Below are 18,618 nucleotides of genomic sequence, written 5' to 3'. Positions count from 1 at the left end.
CTGGAGGCCAGGGAACATCAGGACAAATTGCTAAATGAAATGTTTCTTCTTCTTCGGGTCAGACTCTTTGCCTGATGTTTATGTCGTGGTCTCAAGAAGAGAAAGATGATTGGTGACCTGGAAGGAACAATGACGGCTTTCACTTTTTCAGCCTGTTTGCTTGAAAACACAAATGCCCTGTGGTAATTTAGTCAACATTTTAAATGCTCTCCTCCTCTCTCCTTAATTTCGTTCTCTCTTTTTCACTCTTCCTCCTCTCTACTTGTGTTTCGGTTCTTCTTTCCCACTGGGATGACAGCCATGTGCTTTGGAAGCTCTCAGAGATGAAACCACACATTGGAGCTGTTGCAGGGGGTAGAAGAAGAAGGATCTAGAAAAAGCCATCCTGGCTAAGACACTAGCCAGAAACCGAACTGGATGTGGTGAAACTGTCAAATTACTTAAGGAAACTGCAGCAAAACCTCAGGAGGCAAAAACAGAGAGGGAGAGGAGGATTTTTTATGAGGTTGATGCAAAACAAGTAGGGGAAAATGTATTTGTGAACTAATTTATGATTTTACAAAGTCATCAGGGGGAAAGAACTGGCTCTTACTCACAACCTGGCACCAGATGTGCATGATGCTGTTTAAACAGAAAATTGTGTGAAAATAGTTAATGTGTCTTTATTTATTTATTTTTTAATTTTCCATTATTTTATTTGCAATAAAATTACACGTGTACTGATGATTGGCTGAAAGATGCTTACCATCCATCTACTGCAGTGTCCCATGAAAAAGCCAGAGAGACATCTTTGTTGCACGCATTTCTTAAATCTCTCTCTGACCTCAACTATCCACATTAAGAAGTCCCCAGCATTCGTTTGTACGAGTTTAAAGACTAAGACTAAACCAGCTTTTGTAACCACAGAAAGTCAAATTTCATATGTTTAGAGACTTGAATTATAAGTAATTAACATCAGTCTTTCTGTGTTTGAGAGGTTGAATTTGGTGGAAATATTCTAATCCAGAGGTATTTTTTCTGTCAGTGAGCTACTCTGTGACAATTACACATTTAAAAAATACATATATATTTTCTTTTCAAAATGTATGTATTTAATGGGTGTAAAAAAAAAACCGGATGGCTTGACGTTGGATATCTCTATGATGTTTGACACGGACAAATAGATTATGAAAAATAAGTTAAACTTGTCTAAATTTTACTCTAAACTACTGAGATTAAAAAACAAACTTATTGAGGGAAACATTTACAACTGTATTCATTTGTAGATTCGGCCTGAGAACATACTTTTATATAATACCGACTAAATTTACAACCTAATTAATACCTAGAGTCTTTTCACTGGCAAGGCTTCACTTAAAGTACTGTAGTGCTGTGTTTTTGTACTGACGAGAAGCCGGAGGGAGTTGTCTGTCGTAGATGGAGGGTACAAAATATTTGTGGCTCCAAATACACTTTGGTCAAAGTTAGGGAAATATTTCTTCTACATGTCCTTAAAACAAACAGGTCATGTCAGTCAGGCTTTTTACGTCTTCAGCATTCAGCTCGGATCAGTTTTTCCCTAATTTTGACCAAGTTCCGTCTGTCTCCAAATACTCAGAAAACAACCACTGACACTGAAAAAGAAAACACACCCTGTTTTCATTCCAAGGTTTTACTTGTCTGTATGCGATAAGAAAAATAATCAGATCCTTACCAGGTCTTAAAACGTGGTAAACAACAACAACACATTATATATTACACTGGGCCATTATTTATGTCATAAGAAGGAGCCTAACCAAGCTGCCATCAGACAAACAGCAATGCAAACTGCCTTTAACCAGACACACGAGGCACAGCTGATATCATGTTTATGCACAACTCAAACGTCTTTCAAGAACAGGGTAAAATGACCAAACTGAGTTTGTTGTTCAGCCTTCTGTTGGCCCTATCCCACCATTTTTGATGGCACCAAATTCTAAATCAGGACAAGTTTTTAAAAATTGCATCTTGATTTTGAGTAAATAATCATTGCATTTTGGTTAGAATTCCCCTTTAAACATGGTGTGAACTCTGAGCAAAATGTGGTTGTATTCTCTGTGGCAACACAAATATAATTTTTGGAGACAGAATCGTAAGGCTTTATATAAACATAATAATACAGATCAGTACTGACAGCTGATATTCTGCAAGAAGACAGAAAAAAAGTGATTTATTGCACCTTGAAGCATTGAGATAATTAGCAATGTCTCTTGTGCAAGAGGCAACGATGTTCTGATTTCCAGTGACAGTACTGCAAAAAGAAGTTTAGACGTTACAGGATGTCCCATAACTACAGCTGCAAAGTAAAAGCGTGCTCTGAAGTTGTTTTGTGAAAAGTTCACTGGCACAAAATCTGTTTACTGTTTGTAACTGGAGGTGGCTCTGCAATTTGCAGCATCCTCTCAAATGTGAGGCATTTGTTTGACATTACTGCCTGTTAAACTGCTGCAGGATTCCAGTTTCATGTCATTTATGAGGAAGATGTAACATGAAAACTTAGTAAGAGTTGACATAAGGGATGAATCAACTCAAGGCCTGAGTGGATCATTACCCTGCTATAAATCACAGCTATATGTTTCAAATAAAGTGTTACCATTTGTGTGTCTGTGTGCATGTGCTCTGGCTCCACTGAGACTCCATGCCCAGCAGTTATAGACAGCAAAGACGGCTATAACTTCCACTGCCTCCATCGCACTCACACACGCACACACGCACACACTCATCCACCTCCTCACTCCATAACAAACAGCAAGAGCCTGGGCCCCCAAGGCTTCCTGTATTCTATACACAGCCAGCAAATAAACACAATCACATTCATTTACCCCTACACACAGACACACAAAAGCATTCATTTGTGCACAGTTTTGCTGCAAACATACTCACACAAGCATTCAGGCATGTGCAGACTCACAAACTGAGAGACTGGAAGAGGACTTAGACCAGATGGGTAACCACTGCTATTTCTTCCCTCATTAAGCAGCGATATTCAGGCTGACACTCCGAGTGGCCTGTGGGATTGGGCTCACTGTCCCAAGGTTTCCACTGTTGAGGGATGAACGTCTCCTACTGGAAGAGAGGAAAGAGAGGAATCAGAGGTGATAACCAGCAATTCCACAAAGATTTAATGCCCATACTTCAGATGTTAAATCAAGGAAAGTGTGTGTCAACAGGACTATTGGCCCACAGAGATATTCTCAGACCATTTATTTAACTCAAGACTTGAAATTCCATAATCTCTTTTCCATTGTTCACAAGACTCCTATAATTTCTATCGTAATGATTTTGTGACGGCAGTTTTGTGGTTGATCTAAAATGCTAAGAAGACACTGGTGAGTCATGATCATCATCTGACATCAATGATAGATGTACAGATAAAGAAGCAATGGTTTTATCACGAGACACGTACTAATCTGGATAGCTGTGCTCAAATCAAGTATTGCACAAAAATCTAAACCTAAAAAAAAAGTGAAGGTCGGCAGCAGGACAGGTCTAACACAACACCACAGGGAACATGAATGATTGTCATTTGATACTTTGGGAGACAGGAAATGACATATTGTTTTGTGCAACACCTTGTGGAATGAATAAGATTTGCCATGTTAAAGGTTTAACTTTATTTTACCTTCATGTACATGCTTGAAAAGTTACAAATAAATTTTTTTGTGTGTTTTATGAGGCATAATTAAAAAATTCAGAAGAAAATTTGGAGCAGTGCTAAACACACCTTTTTGTCATTGTTTCACAAAACGTGGGATCGTGGCCCTGCTTCAACACTGTTGTATACGGGTGCCCACAAGGCTTTTAGACCTCTGATAAAGTCTTTTTGTGCTTTCCATCAAACTGCACATTTTCCCCTCTTAATGGAGCTAAGGAGCTAGCTTCCCTGCCCGGATGCAAAATGAAAACAACAAACAAACAAAAAAACATGAATTCACAATCGACCTTTTCTGTAAAAACCAACCCAGAGATCCTATGGATTTTCAGATGGGATTTAGAAGCAGATATCAGTTTCCTATGTTCAGCCACTCCTGCTGTATCTCTCCATCGTCAGCTGAAAACAAGTGCCTGACAGAGACAGGAACTCTGTCGTGTAAGTCTTTTTTTTTCATGTCTCTCCTGATCTACCCTCCCTCGTGTGTTCAGTTTCTGACATTCTCAAACTAAGCTTTACTTTGTTGCAGCGTGTGATGACTAATAGCCCTCCAGCTGATCCTTCAGGGTCTGAATTAGGGTTTGTTTTGTATCCTGTTTAATAATCTAATCGTAAACAACTCTTATTATTTTTTCTCGTATTACTGTACTCTGATATGTGGTATCAAACTTAACATTGCTGTGAAAGCAGCTTTGGTAATAATTAGCTCATATTGCTAACTCACCAGCACACAGGCCCAGTTCTCCTGGTTCTTCTCACAGAGCACTACACTTTTCCTAATCCGGGTCCTTTCCTGGACTGATCCTGGTCTATCAGACTAATGATTATAAAGCTGTGGTCTGTTATATGCTTGTGCATTAACAGATTACATCTCCTCAGTGTTAAAATTCATGTTACTATTAAACTCATAGTGGAAAATTCACATGACTATACTGTTTAACTCACCTTAGCTTTTCTACCTTACATAAAGTATCTGCACAGCTGGGACTTTTTTTTAAGGTGATCTAAGTTCTGATACAAAAACAGCTCGAAATGTTAATTTAAAGCATGTACAGAGACATGTTAAAAAACAAAGCAAATCAAAGTAAGTGGCTCTTCAACTCACTGAATTCCTTTTTGCCTTAATAAAATTCAGGCACAGTGTATAAAATGATTTACAATTACCTCTCCATTTTTCTAATGTGGACATAACCATCATCAGCCTACCATAATTTAATGTCCAATTCAGCATGCGGTAGCACAGAAAAAACAAAATATTATATCATTACGGATCATTCCTTTCAGCATAATTTACCACCAGCCAAAGCTAAGATTTAAGACTGTGCAGAAAGAAATAAAGGCGTTTCTGAGTCAGGATGGAGGAAAAAGTGGTCGTCAGGACCAACCGTGGCTCATGTAGGCCTTCGAAATGTCAAATATTCTTTGTGCAAATCTGTGGTTCTTTGTGTCAAATCTGGATTCGTTAGGAATGAAAGATGATCTTGTGGTTTGAGTCTGAGCCAATGCTGAGCATGCAATTACTAACAATGAAAAACCGAACATAGAGAACAGGCGGAGGGGCTCATTATCTACTTTGTGCCCATTTCTCTTTTATGTAAGTTTCGTATTAAGCTTTTTAATTGATTTACTTTTGTACATTAGGATTCCATAAAATTGATATTAATACAAGAATGTAAAATATTTATATATATATATACATATATATATATAGATTATCTGGATTTTCATTTATCAGACTGGCTTTTTTTGTCATAAATGATACTTATTGATGGTCAATAAAATTTGGATTTAACTTTGCATATAAATATCTAAATATCAGCTGTATTTCAGTGGTCTTGAGGTGCTACATGCCAACAAATTTAAATAGATAAACGAGGAACTAAATAAATAAATAAAAGTATTTAGAGAAACAAAGTATTTTCTGATGTATTGTAATTTTTTCTATTTTGTTTTATGAAATGTTGCGTTTTTTTACATATATAAATATAAATATATATATATATATTTTTTTTTAAATCATGTTTACAAAAACTGTTTTATTGTATTTTTGACACTCTTAACATCTGCAGCTTGTTGCACTTGCAAAAACACCCCGAAGCCGAGAGACTTGTCCTACCATTCAACTGTTAAGTCAAATTTATTTGTATAGCACATTTCATGTACAAAAACAATTCAAAGTGCTTTACATGAAATAAAAGCAATGCAGCGGGGGGTGGAAGAAGCATAAAAAATACATAAAAGAATATAAAGTGAAAGAAATAAAATAATTAGAATTGAATTAAAATGAATTACAACAAGCAACAGTCTAGATAAGTTAAAACTCGAGCAGCAGCGTTCTGGATGAGCTGCAGATGTTTAATGCTCTTTTTGGGAAGTCCAGTTAAAAGACCATGACAGTAACCTACCGGAGATGAATGCATGAATGAGTTTCTCCTGGTCTTTTTGGGAGAGAAAACCTTTAATTCTGTTGTTTCTGAGTTGGTAAAAAGCTGCCTTGGTGACAGCTTTGATGTGGCTGCTGAAAGTCAGATCTGAGTCTATCAACACTCCAAGGTTACGAACTTGGTCAGTGATTGTAAGGGCCCGAGTCTCAAGATATTTACCAATGCTGACCCTCTTCTCTTTGCTGCTAAACAGAATGATCTCCGTTTTGTCTTAATTTAATTGTAGAAAATTCTTTCTCATCCAGGCGTTTATTTCCTCCAGACACTGACACAGTACATCTGCTGAGCTGCAGTCATCTGGTGACAACAGAGACACATAAAGTTTTGTATCGTCTGCATAACTGTGATAATTCATGTTAAAGTTCTGCAATATCTGACCCAAAGGGAGCATATACAAGTTAAACAGAAGAGATCCAAGAACTGACCCCTGGGGAACTCCGCAAGTCATGGCCACTCGCTCAGATTCATAGCTGCCAATTGTAACAAAATAACTCCGGCCTGAACCAGTTAAGGACCGCTCCAGAAAGTCCAACCCAGTTTTCCAGCCTGTGCAACAGGATTCTGTGATCTACAGTATCAAACGCAGCTCTGAGATCCAACAGAACCAGGACTGAAACATAACCAGAATCAGTATTCAACCTGATGTCGTTTAACACTTTGAGCAGGGCTGTTTCAGTGCTGTGATGACATCGGAAGCCTGATTGAAAGTTATCAAGACTTCCACATTCGTTCAGCTGGTTAAATACAACTTTCTCAATAACCTTGGGATAATCTTGTTAACACTTTGATGACACTGCATTTTTACAGTTTCCACCTTTCCTTTTTCTCATTGGTGCTTGCAAAGAAAGCAAGCATGAAACTCATATATCTGCATTGTAATTGTGCATCAGTCTGTTAAAGTAACAGATTCTTAAAAATTAAACCTTGTTTAATTCAGGTTTTAGCGAACATGCTTCAACAGAGGCTACCAAATTGCTTCCTAAATTATTCAGCATAAAATCAGAGGAAAGCCATGCTAATGAATGCGATTTTCTCTACAAGAACATCACAACAGTCATTTAAAATCTGTCATGTAGCACTTCCCTCGTGTCTGCTGCTATTTTGTAAACTCATGAGGAAAATCTATTTTTAGCTCCATCAGTAATATGTAGTTTTGACTCCATGTGTTTATAATATCCGCTCTTCTCCCCTTGTCCTCCACCTCTCGAGCGTGTGAAAGCAAGATACCAGGGTAGCAACAGAGGAAACATAGCAACCACATAATTGGTAGCCGGGATCAAACTTCAATCACGTTGAACTATTGCTGAGGTTCTGTATCCTGTTCTTTTCCCATATATCTTGTGCCATAATGACTGTGACACAGCTCTGCTACAACAGGGTTGGTCGAGTTGGAATGTATGTAATAGGTTTACAGCATCTGCAATAAAAAACAATCTGCACAATCTGCAAGGTTATAATCACAGACATGCATTCAGTGTTGTAGTTGAAGTTGGACCTGCCAGAAATCTGTCTACCTTCCTTCAGGAGACATTTATTTTTGTTTCTCACATAATTACTTTGTGTGATTTTAAGTAGAAACAGATTTATTAATGTATTTGTGTTAATAGTCTAAACACCTTTTTTTTAATGTCCATTTACATAGTGTTATTTAGCTTAAAGTTAAGGAGGTGTTTCTGTTCTATGAGAATAAATAAATCCAGGCATTATTTTGGGCTTGTACAGTTTGAAATTAAAGGAGTACATTTTCCTGTTTAAATGCAGAATTAGTGACTAAAATTCTAAGAGGTAAAGAAAATAGAAACAGTGTTGCACGCCTTGAATGTACAGCTATAAAAATCTGCTGTTGTTGATTTTAGAAGCCTAACTTCCCTTCCTGTTATCACAGAGTCATGACTAAGATTATGTAACATCACATATCACAAACCTGTTGCTGGGCTCAACTCAGAGGCCAAAGAAAATGAATGAATTTTAGAAAAAATCTCTCATTTTGACCTCGTATCGGTAACTACAGAATCTGAGAAATGCTACCAACATTTCTTCTTTGGCTGCTGAGCTGTTTCCATGGCGATGGTAGCATCTAAAGTTTGGCCCTGAAGGGGGAGGGCAGCCAACTTTTGTGGCTCATAATAAATCTCAAGTTTCTCTTCTCTTTGCTTCAGATTTTCTCAACAACAATTCTCAAAGTGTGTGCCATATTCGTTGGATTTAATTCCAAGGAGAGGAAAGCAAATATTTAAAAATCTGTAAACTGATCACGTCAGTCATCCATTTCAACCACTGTAAAGTCAAATGTGTTTCTTCTGCAGTTAGAGGAAAATGATGTATGCAGAAGTGCCTGTGTGCTATTATTCTATCTTTACTGCTATTGAATTCACTGTCAGCTTTGAGGTATTCAGAAACATTTCTGTTTCTGGAGAGAGTTACAACTGAATATACCTTTTGAATGTGATTATTACCCTCTATTGTGAGTGTGTGTGTGCGCGAGCTTTGTGTGTGTGTGAATGGAATCAGTCGGCACAAACAGCAGGCTTGCTGTGCTGTCTGGTCGTCCCACCAGACACAGGAAGTTACAGTGTCCCGGACGTCATTGTACTGCGGGACAGAGGTGTCTTTGTCTGGGCCGAGGTCACAGAGCAGGTGCTCCATCTCTGTTCCCTTAGTGTTCCTCTTTTCTCTCTCTTTGACTCTGTCTTTCTCTCAATTACTCTTCAAGCCTTCTTTTGAGTTCCCCTTTAGTATTGCACACATTAAGATAAATGTAATTACACCCAAGTGGGGATAACTTCCTGACATGTAGCCTGTAAAATCCATGAAGCATCAGCTTAAGCAAATTTGACTTCAGAAAACGGTGCTTCCACTGTCGTGTCGTACTTGTTAAGTCTCAAGTTTTGTATTTGGTGTGCAGAGAAAATAACTTTAATCACACTGGCAGAGTGGGAAGACAGATGTTTAGACATTTCAAATCATACAAGAAAAAGTTGATTCACTCAAGAATTTATCACATAATCCTGGAATCCTGGAAAGAGGAAAAAACATCTTCTCAGCCTATGACCAATCAGCAACGGTTATAGCAGCGCTCTAAAAGATGAAAAAATGTCAGGGTTTTGTCACAATTAGCACAGGCCTCGTGCAAAGTGGGGCAACATGGCCGCTCAGTCATTGTAACCTGATTTAATCCAGATACATAAAGCAGGCTTCATTTAAAAACTGCTGCATGGTTTGTGCATTGCTGGGCTGCTGCTATCTTTTTAATTGTTTAGGACGGTTTGCCTGAAAGCATCCACGGCTTGCTATAAATGCTTGTTGAAATACAAGCATTAGATGAGAAAATACAAGTTTATTGCTTTTTTTTTCCATTTTTAAATCCACAGTCCTTATCTAAAGATATGGAGGGCGACTCAAAATTTGCAGCCTTTAAGAAAGGCTCAGTTTGATGGCTGGATTTTTATTACCTTCAGGATAAATGTTGTTTTTCGTTTCACTTCTGCTTTCTAATATATTGTTTGTAGTCAGATTATTTGATTGATTCATGAGTCAGCGTTAAGTAGATTAGCAGAAAAAGAGAAAAACATGCAGAGATCAAGCTAAAATCAAGGAAAAGGGTTGAGAGGAAAAGATTTGGCTCACTGGAAGAAAAAATATGAAGAAATCAACTGCAGCAAAAGTTTGCAACAGAAAAAAAGATGAGAAAGTTTTAGAAATAACTCCCTTCATAAAATGTCAGTGAGAATAAATATAATTTATTAGCTCAAGACCCTTTATACCTCTTTATTATATAATGAATGTTCTACATATGTGAAACGTTTCTATCAGTTTATGTCTGACCTCAGCAGTTAGGACACACATGGTATGGAGCTCCTGTCTGCGACATCATATGTCATCAGCGAGAAAAAAGGCAATAGATCAGAACTGTTAGGAAGTAAAGTATAAAAGAAATCACAAATCACACGCACACAAAACACGCTGACGCACACAGAGGAATGTAAGAAAAGAATGAGTGGTAGATTACCACTAACCCACTATTCTGGATGGAGGAGCTGCAGATGAATGATTTTTTTCCCCACACACAGTCATATGCATGCAAAAAAGCACACATGCAACATGCTGTTTTGGGGTCTTTGAATGATCTGCCTTGTGAGCATTTCACTGACACCAACCACACCTCCACAGGAGTAACACTGAGAGCCAGAGGTCTGCGCAAGCCAGACAACTTCTCACAGAAATGGCTGTAAAGACTTTCTGCTCATATACCTTCAGCAGCATCTGTATGTCAGTGCATGACTCTGTGCAAGTGTGCAAATATTTTGTTCAACTTGAGTATTTCTTGTAGTTCTTGGAGATTTTCTTTCTTTGTGTCATTTAACATCTAACTTTCTTGAAAACATGAAAGAATTTAAAGGATTTATACGTTTTTTCAGAGGTTCTGTCCTTTAAGGCCCATTGATTGACAGCTAAGTGCTTTGGTGAACTAGATTAACATTCAGTCAATTCAATGTTGCCCATATACACAAACTCTGAAAAGAAGAAATAATGATCGAAATTTATATTGTAAAACCGGACAAATTCTGTACTTTAATCCTTTAAAGCTTTTCTTGTTTCATAAAACATTATGTTGCTCACCCTGTTTATAAGCTGTGAACTTGCATTTCTATTCACTGGTCTTGTGTGCTCACTCATCAAAGCTCTGCAGAGAATCTTACCCTCAGTTCAGTTTCCATCACATCACCCCTTTGCTTGTGCTCCTAACTTAGATGGTAGGAGTTTATTAATTCCTATTATTTGGCCCAATGACCACTGTTTTTGTTCCTCTTGGGTAGCCAGCTGATTTCAGAATCACTGACAACGGTTATCCGGGTTAATACTTCCTGTTCTGTGTGGCAGGGGCACTGAATCACTCTGCTAACCAAAAATCTAAATTGTTGTCAGAGGATAGCGGCTGTTTTCTAGGTTGTGTGCATGTGTTGCGCATCTTTTGCATTCCATACAGTATGTATGAACATACAGTTAAAGCCTGCTCAAATTGTACAGACTGACTCTACAATTTGATTATGGAGGTTATGTAATCTAAACTCATAGAACCTTTTGTAATCTTTGAAAACACAGTTACTTATTTGTTGTCTTACATATAATAAATTAATTAATTAATAAGTTAATAAATTTCTTTCTTTCTTTCTATTGAGGCCAGATGTCAGACAGCTGGCAAGATCTCCCAGAACCAGATCTATACAGTTAGTTACAACAGCTAATTAAGGTGACTGATTTCTGTCTTTGATTAAACTTTGACACAATCATTTAGTTTTTTTTTTTAAGAATTTGTGTATTTGGAAAACTTTATTAGATAAAATACACCAATCTTCCTTAAAAAAAAAACAGAAGAAGTTTGTGTGTATTCATTTGCTTGCTTTTTAAATAAGGTTTTCAAGCGACTACAATGAAGAAAAGAAAAGAAAAATCCTATGTTGTGGGCTAAATTTGAAAGAACTCTGTCCATTTTTGGGATAATATTCATTTTTCTTGACTATTTTGAACAGAAGAATTATCTCCAGCTAACAGACCTGTGACCTTCGTCAGAGCATGCATGACAGGAACTTCACAGGAAGCGAAAAGGTCAGCCAACAAGAACACAAGAGTGCCAACTGAGCTAAAAGGAAACATTGAACTGTGGTGAGACATGCCAAGAAACCCCACCCTGTAGTCCCACACATGCACAAACACACGCACACACACACACACACCAACATACACACACCCAAGCATAAAATGCACACAATTCTCACATATCTGACGATCTGACCTCTTTTTTCTTTATCTATAGGTGTTCTAATGTGAGATGCGGTGCCATTTGTTGTATCTGATGGGTTGCCATGGTGATTTGCCTTGTTACTTGTGATATAAGTGAAACAGATATATGTTAACAGGGAAGAATAACAGCATTTCAGGGCAGAGCAATGTTAGTAAGTGTCTGCAGAAGAAGACTTGACCGTGTGAAAATCCCAAGAGCTGGGATTCACAAGAGAATTGGGTCTCCTCTCCTCTGCCAAAGAATGAGTTGGCACATTCGCTGAAGTGAACAGATGTGTATTATATAATTATTTCAGCCACTGCCTTGACCATTGTTGGGTCTTCTTTAGCAAACCAGCTGTACATTTATCCCAACAAAGGCAGCTTTCACAACTAAACTGAAATTTCTGAGAATATTTGTGAGAAGGAGCATACTCAAATGCTGATTAGTTCTGTGTATGAGTGCAATGTGATAAAGTCTGGTCAGACACGTATGCACAGTCATGTCTCTAATGGCAAACTGAATGGTCACCAGACACCAATCATTTTTTATTCATATAGATTAACTATTTTTAAAGGAAACTATGATGTTTTACCAACCACAACCATATGATTTTGGTGCCAAATAACCATTGGAGGTGAATGCTCAAACAAGTTAAAGTGTAAAAAGTGAATATCCTGGACTGGGAGTCAAAGTCATTTTTCCACCTCCATCCCTCAAACCTTTAAATGTGGACTTTGTCATTCTTTAAAACTAAAATCAGTTATATATGTAATTTTATGCTTTCATGTACACATAGAGAGGAAAGGTTGTGTTAAAGAGCAAATCAATACATTACATTTAGAAACTTTTGCTTGCATTCATTTCCAAAGGATCAAGCTCCAGTCTGGTGTGCAGCCAGAAGCTGAGGTAGCTGTTGCACAATCGTTTGCATTATTTCCTGTAAAGTGAGCGTGTAAACTTGGCCGCATGGTTTGTCAATATGTCTTTAAAAGGTTGCATTTAAAACAGATGCATTTTGCAAATTTTTATTTGCACGATCAATTCCTACTGATGTTCTCAACTGGACAAAAGTCAAATGTCAGCATAGACAAAAGTACACACGGCAGTTTCCCCCAGTAGCTATAGAAATATTTCAGTATGCAAACAGAGACATAGCACAGAATCAGAACAAAACCTCAGCATTTAACTACACAATATATCCAGTGCTTTGAATGAGGAAACGACTTTTACTGTTCAAAAACCGTATCAACTCACACAGGAAGCTGAAATCCAAGAGTCAAACTGGTCATTGATTTGTCCTCATGTGTCCTCTCCTCCTGAGTACAACAACAAAGCCTCATTGTGGCCCACAACACACACACGAACACACACGCACGCACATGGCTCAGCATTGAGCAATCTGCCTACACACAGAACATGCACATATACTCTAACTGAAAACAACAACAACGCTGTAATGCACTTTGGGAAGTGCATTTTATAATGCTCTGCACACACGCTCACACATATGCATGACAGACATAGACCCCTGAAACAAACACAGTGGCGCTTACTTCCTGTGAGGTCATACTCGTTATGTAAGAGTCTTTCTTTCTCTTTTTGTGTGTTGTCTTCTTGTTTGTTTGCCTTGACCAAGTAAAAACTGGAACACAGACAAACAGGCTAAAAAATGAAGCAGATCTAACCTTTAGAACAACCAGCCAAAGCTGGGCGGAGCATGTGATGGCGTCCATTGGTGGAAACCTAAGAAATTACAGGAAGCGACAGTAAATAAGTGTCCGCCTAAAATGACAAAATATGTTTTATTCTGCTGAATGAAATGAAGGAATGTCTTCTACATTCTTAGCTACAGAATCCGAACTCAGGCACCTATAACAGAGAACGAGGAGATGCTTTGACTGAGAACTGCTTCTGCTCTTAATGTCGCACTGTGTATCAAAAAAGGATGCATTTTTGGTTCTCACCCCACTTCCGAGGCACATTCAATACAGCCTGAAAGTCTTTCAGTTTCAATGCTTTGTTTTGTGTGAGAAATTAGCACTCATACTTTTAATCCATGTCACTTGGAATACTACAGTTACAAGCTTATAAGAAAAATGTTATATACTGTTGTAGTTAGCTCCAGGAGTGCAAACTACATGTTCAGATGCATATTTTGTATTTAGAAATGATCTTTTTCTATAATTTTATTCCTATTTTATTTTGTATCCCATAATTTGGTGCATATGTATTGGATGACAAAGCAATTAATTGATTAAACAAGAGACAAATCTCCATAATTACTCAATGATGAAAGTAGCTGACAAGACCTGTATGGCTTCTCTTGTCACATCTCTGATGAAAGCAATAAACCAAATGTCAAACATTTCACCTGAAAAAGTCACTGGATCTCTTTTCACAAGAGCAAAATGAGGCATCAATCAATGCACTTTCCAACCTAAAAGAATGAAACGTTTTCAGAGTCTGTGAAAAAAGACCCTCAGGTCTCAAGATATCAGCAGTATCCATAACATGTGGCCGTCAGCAGGAGAGTGGTGTTGCTTGCAGTGAATACCATACAGGGAAAATGTCAGTGTCACAGCTTTACATAAGAAAAGAGAAAACAAGATTAGAAGACGAACAGAGGTAGGAGCATTTGGTTGGAGAGGAGGAGAGCAGTGATGCGAGAGCACAGATGTGAATCAAAACAGTGTTTTGCAATAATGTACGATGTCCCATGTGCACAAACCTTCTGACACGTGCATTTATGTTTGTGTGATCGTGTCGTCTGTTTGTGTTGGTGTTGAGTGTAAGAGACTAAAACCAATAGATAAATGTACGAAATGCTATTGTGGTGGAGCTGGCCCTGCTCCAGAGGAAGTGCTTGGCTTTGACAATGCTCTCACCAGGAATGCACTGCAGGCCGCCGCCAAGTGGGCGTGTCGCTGCTCCGGGGTCGGAAGCCAAGTTTGGTCGGCCCAGTTTTGGCCCCTCTGACGCCTCGGGGGACCCTCTTGCTCCGCTATTATTCAGAGAGAGAAGGAATAGAGAGAAAGAAAAAGAGGAGTGAAGGAGTGTGCTTGTGTGTCCTTGTAAGCTCAGTTTGTATAGATTTGAATGTGAGTATGTGTGTGTATTTTCCTTTTGAGAGGAGAATCTGAAAGGAATGCAACTGTTCCTGTACACATGTCCACCCCCCTTAGGCAGCCACAGGGTCTGTTGAAAACAGACACGCACCCATGACACACACACACACACACACACAAGCACACACAGAGAGGTTGTGGAATGGATGGAAGTATCAAACTACACCGGCAGAATACTTATCAAGACAGAGGAGCAAAGCTGCCCATTAAGATTCCAGACTTTCACTCCTTAACTTCTGCAATAAGGAAAAATAATAGGACCACAGTGGAACACCCAAATCTAGAGGAATACTACGTAAAATATCCCATTATCAAATGTACCAAGTTCTCTTCTCTAGTATTAAATGTAACAACTAAAAATCTTAAAGCTAGCCTCCACTGATAAGATGCGGAGAATGCTTGTGCGACAGACAACGTAGGACAAAAGAGTCTGCTCCTGAGAACTTAAACCAAGTGCGGAAAAGTTCCACCTTATGTTTGGAGGTTGCGTGGAATTCATTTGAAAATGTTGCGTGATGAGTTTGTTTGTCTTTTCATGTGCTGCCCTTTCCGTTGACACTCTTGAAAGCTGAAATTAAAACCTCCCGTGGGTACAGGGTTAGTATCATGGTGGTATATTGGGAGAGGGCTGTAACAGAAAGCTGTAAAGAGGCCGGTCTGGCGGAGGCCTTGGTGAGCTTCAGACTGGCAGTGCCTGGTGATAAGAGGCTGCGGCCTGGTTGGCCTCTCTGAGGGGAAGTGATGCAAGACAGTAGCTCTTTGTTTAGTGGCATTACTTGGTCCCATGCCAGTGGCCCCACTGAATCAAATGGACCGGTTGGCTTGTTTGTTGGCTGGGATAGCGGCTTCATGGTGGACAGGCTGACTGCTAGTTGACTTGCTGGAAAGCAGGCATCTATAGTTCTAAAAATCGTGGCTAATCTCTCTTTTCTTTGCTTTCTTCTTCTTTTGCCTTCCTGGGGCCAAAAGAACATTTAAGCTGTGACCTTGGAAATATTTTGTTCCATGCTTTGGTTTTTGACACACTGGCAAATTAGCTATTCCAGCTATTAAGGCTGGAACTGATGACAAATGAAAATATATTTATTGTTAAAAATCCAAAGATGCAGATCAAGAACAAAAACTTTCACTATTTTAAGACATTAAGTCAGGCAGGCATCTCAGAATCCTGAACAGTCACACCTCCTTTGCTTCCTGTTTTCCTCTGACTGTCCTATCAGTTGCTGCTCGCTCTTCTTTGCTATCCCTACCACACCCATGTTTTTACAACAGCTGAGGCTGTCTTGTCACAATTTTCTTAATTCCTAACTTTCTAATTCTCCAGAGAAAGGAGAGGAGGAAAAATGAAGGGAAAGAGGAGGAGATGCAGTGAGTATTTGCATGGTGAGTGTATGTGTGCTTGTGTGTCTGAGAGAGGTGGGAGACGACATCATTTTGCAGTCTAAATGTCAGGGGATCCATTTTCAGACAGCAATGCACTTGCTATTTCTGCCTCATATGGCGGTGCATCTTTGCAAACCTGTACAAGGTTTCATGTGTGGACCTTCTGAGCAAGAAGTTGTGCATGGATAAAAGCTAAATGTGTCATTGTGCAATGGAAAAAAAACAGTGAATAAGAATTGTGTATAAAAATAACACTTTTGTGTGGACTGATAAAAACTGCAGCTTTCCTTGAAATAAACTTAGTTCAGTGAACAAACATGAATGTTTCACATGTTCACATTAACCTCATTAGTAAAGTTGTATTAGATTTTACTGGAGCTCTTTTCTATGATGTATGCAGACAACAGAGGAAGGAGGTCACAGTCCAAGAAATAAAAAACAAAAAGGAAATTACGGAGAGAAAAATGGGATATTCTCGTTTGTCTCTGTGTGGCCCTGTGATGGACTGGTGACCTGTCCACGGTGTACCCCGCCTCTCGCCCGATGACCGCTGGGATAGACTCCAGCCCCCCCGCGACCCGACCGACGGATTAAGTGGGTATAGAAAATGGATGGATGGAAAATGGGATATTCTCTTAAATCACAAATTACCAACCCTTCACTATTCAATTAGCCTGAATTCACAGCATTGTCTGAATACTTCTTATAGTATTTCTCAATTGTTTAATTCAGGTTTAAAGTATTATTTAATTGGGCCATTCATTGCAGGAATATTGAAGTCAGCTCTGTGGTGTGGTGAGGTTGATCAAACTTTGCAAAATGAAGTCATGTGGTTCCTTAACAAAAACACTCAATTTTAAATGTTTGTTTCAGGTTCAGTTTTTTGTAAATTTATGAGATTTATCTTGAGTTATCAGAGTTTTTGTCCAGTGATTTAGCTTCTCTATAATGGCTCTATAATGTATTTTCTTATATCTCTACTAGCCCTGATATGCTTTTGTGCTCTATGCTAATCTGGCTGTGCCTTCTTCTTCTGCAGTGGTTTAATTCTGCCCAGCTGGAGAAGCTTCAACAGTTTACTTTGCTCCAGTCAATGGTAAATTTTTCTGGCAATTCTGTTGAAACCATCTGGAAACTTGTATTTGTCTAAAGGCTTCCACATTCGTTCTCAGTCTCATTCTCAAAGTACTAAATTTCTGTTTGAGACTGTAACATCGTCCCTGTGTTTTAGGGTTTTCACATAGTCACTACCTCCTGTATCTGCTTCGATGTGCACCAGAGACCAATCATAGCAAAGCAAGATATCTAAACAGCAGGGAGCAAAAAATTATATTGTACAAGGGAGAACTGTGGAATTGCCTTTACAGATTACAGATTAAGTTTATTTCCCATAAAGAAACACTACTCAGTATAAAATGCCAATAATGTGCCTCGTCAGTGCTCCGAATACCTCATGTCTGGTCTATGCTACAGACTTCACAACAACTTTATTTGAAAGGAGGGTTTCTTATACTGTTTTCTTGCATGTTAATTGTATGCTTTAACTCCATCAACAGATACAATAAAGACATAAATTTTGCCATATGTAGAGTACAGAAAGACAGAGAGAAGGGATGGGGTGAAAGAAAAAAGAAAGAGAGGAAACTGTGGGTCTGAGTGTGTATCTGGGGGTTGTCAGGAGTGCAAGGGGGTTCAGTTGAGCACTATACCAGATGTGAAAATGGCTTTTGCAATATGTCATATAAACAGCAAACTGCAGGGGATTTACTTGAGTTGACTTGAAGCACATAAGTGTGGGAGAGTCTAAGTTACTGCTAGCTTCTTGAAAATCTCAAACATAGTCAGAAACCAACTGACAGGAAACATAATTCATTGCAGAAGAATTTGCCCCCATCTTCCGACCATCACATCAACAAATATTGTATTTTTGCATAATCAAGTGGGAAAAATAATGGCGGTTTGTCCCTTTAATAATATCTCAGCTCACATCCATGTATTACTTACATGGTGACTTAACAGTATGAGTTCTGCCGGTTGTGAAACATAGCAGATAAGAAGACAAACGTGGGATGGGTTGAGCGTGATTGTGTCACTTGGATGTTGCTTTTTCCTGTGCTATTGCAGCGCTGCTTCTGTTTTCAGAGGAATTCATACAATTCGTGCACACACACTTGATCACATGTGTCCAAAGCTTTCTAACTCTGATGTGCT

Source organism: Leuresthes tenuis, unplaced genomic scaffold (assembly GCF_036924035.1).
Source record: "Leuresthes tenuis unplaced genomic scaffold, fLeuTen1.0.hap1 SCAF_21, whole genome shotgun sequence".
Taxonomy (NCBI): domain Eukaryota; kingdom Metazoa; phylum Chordata; class Actinopteri; order Atheriniformes; family Atherinopsidae; genus Leuresthes; species Leuresthes tenuis.
Note: the sequence above shows the minus strand (reverse complement) of the source record.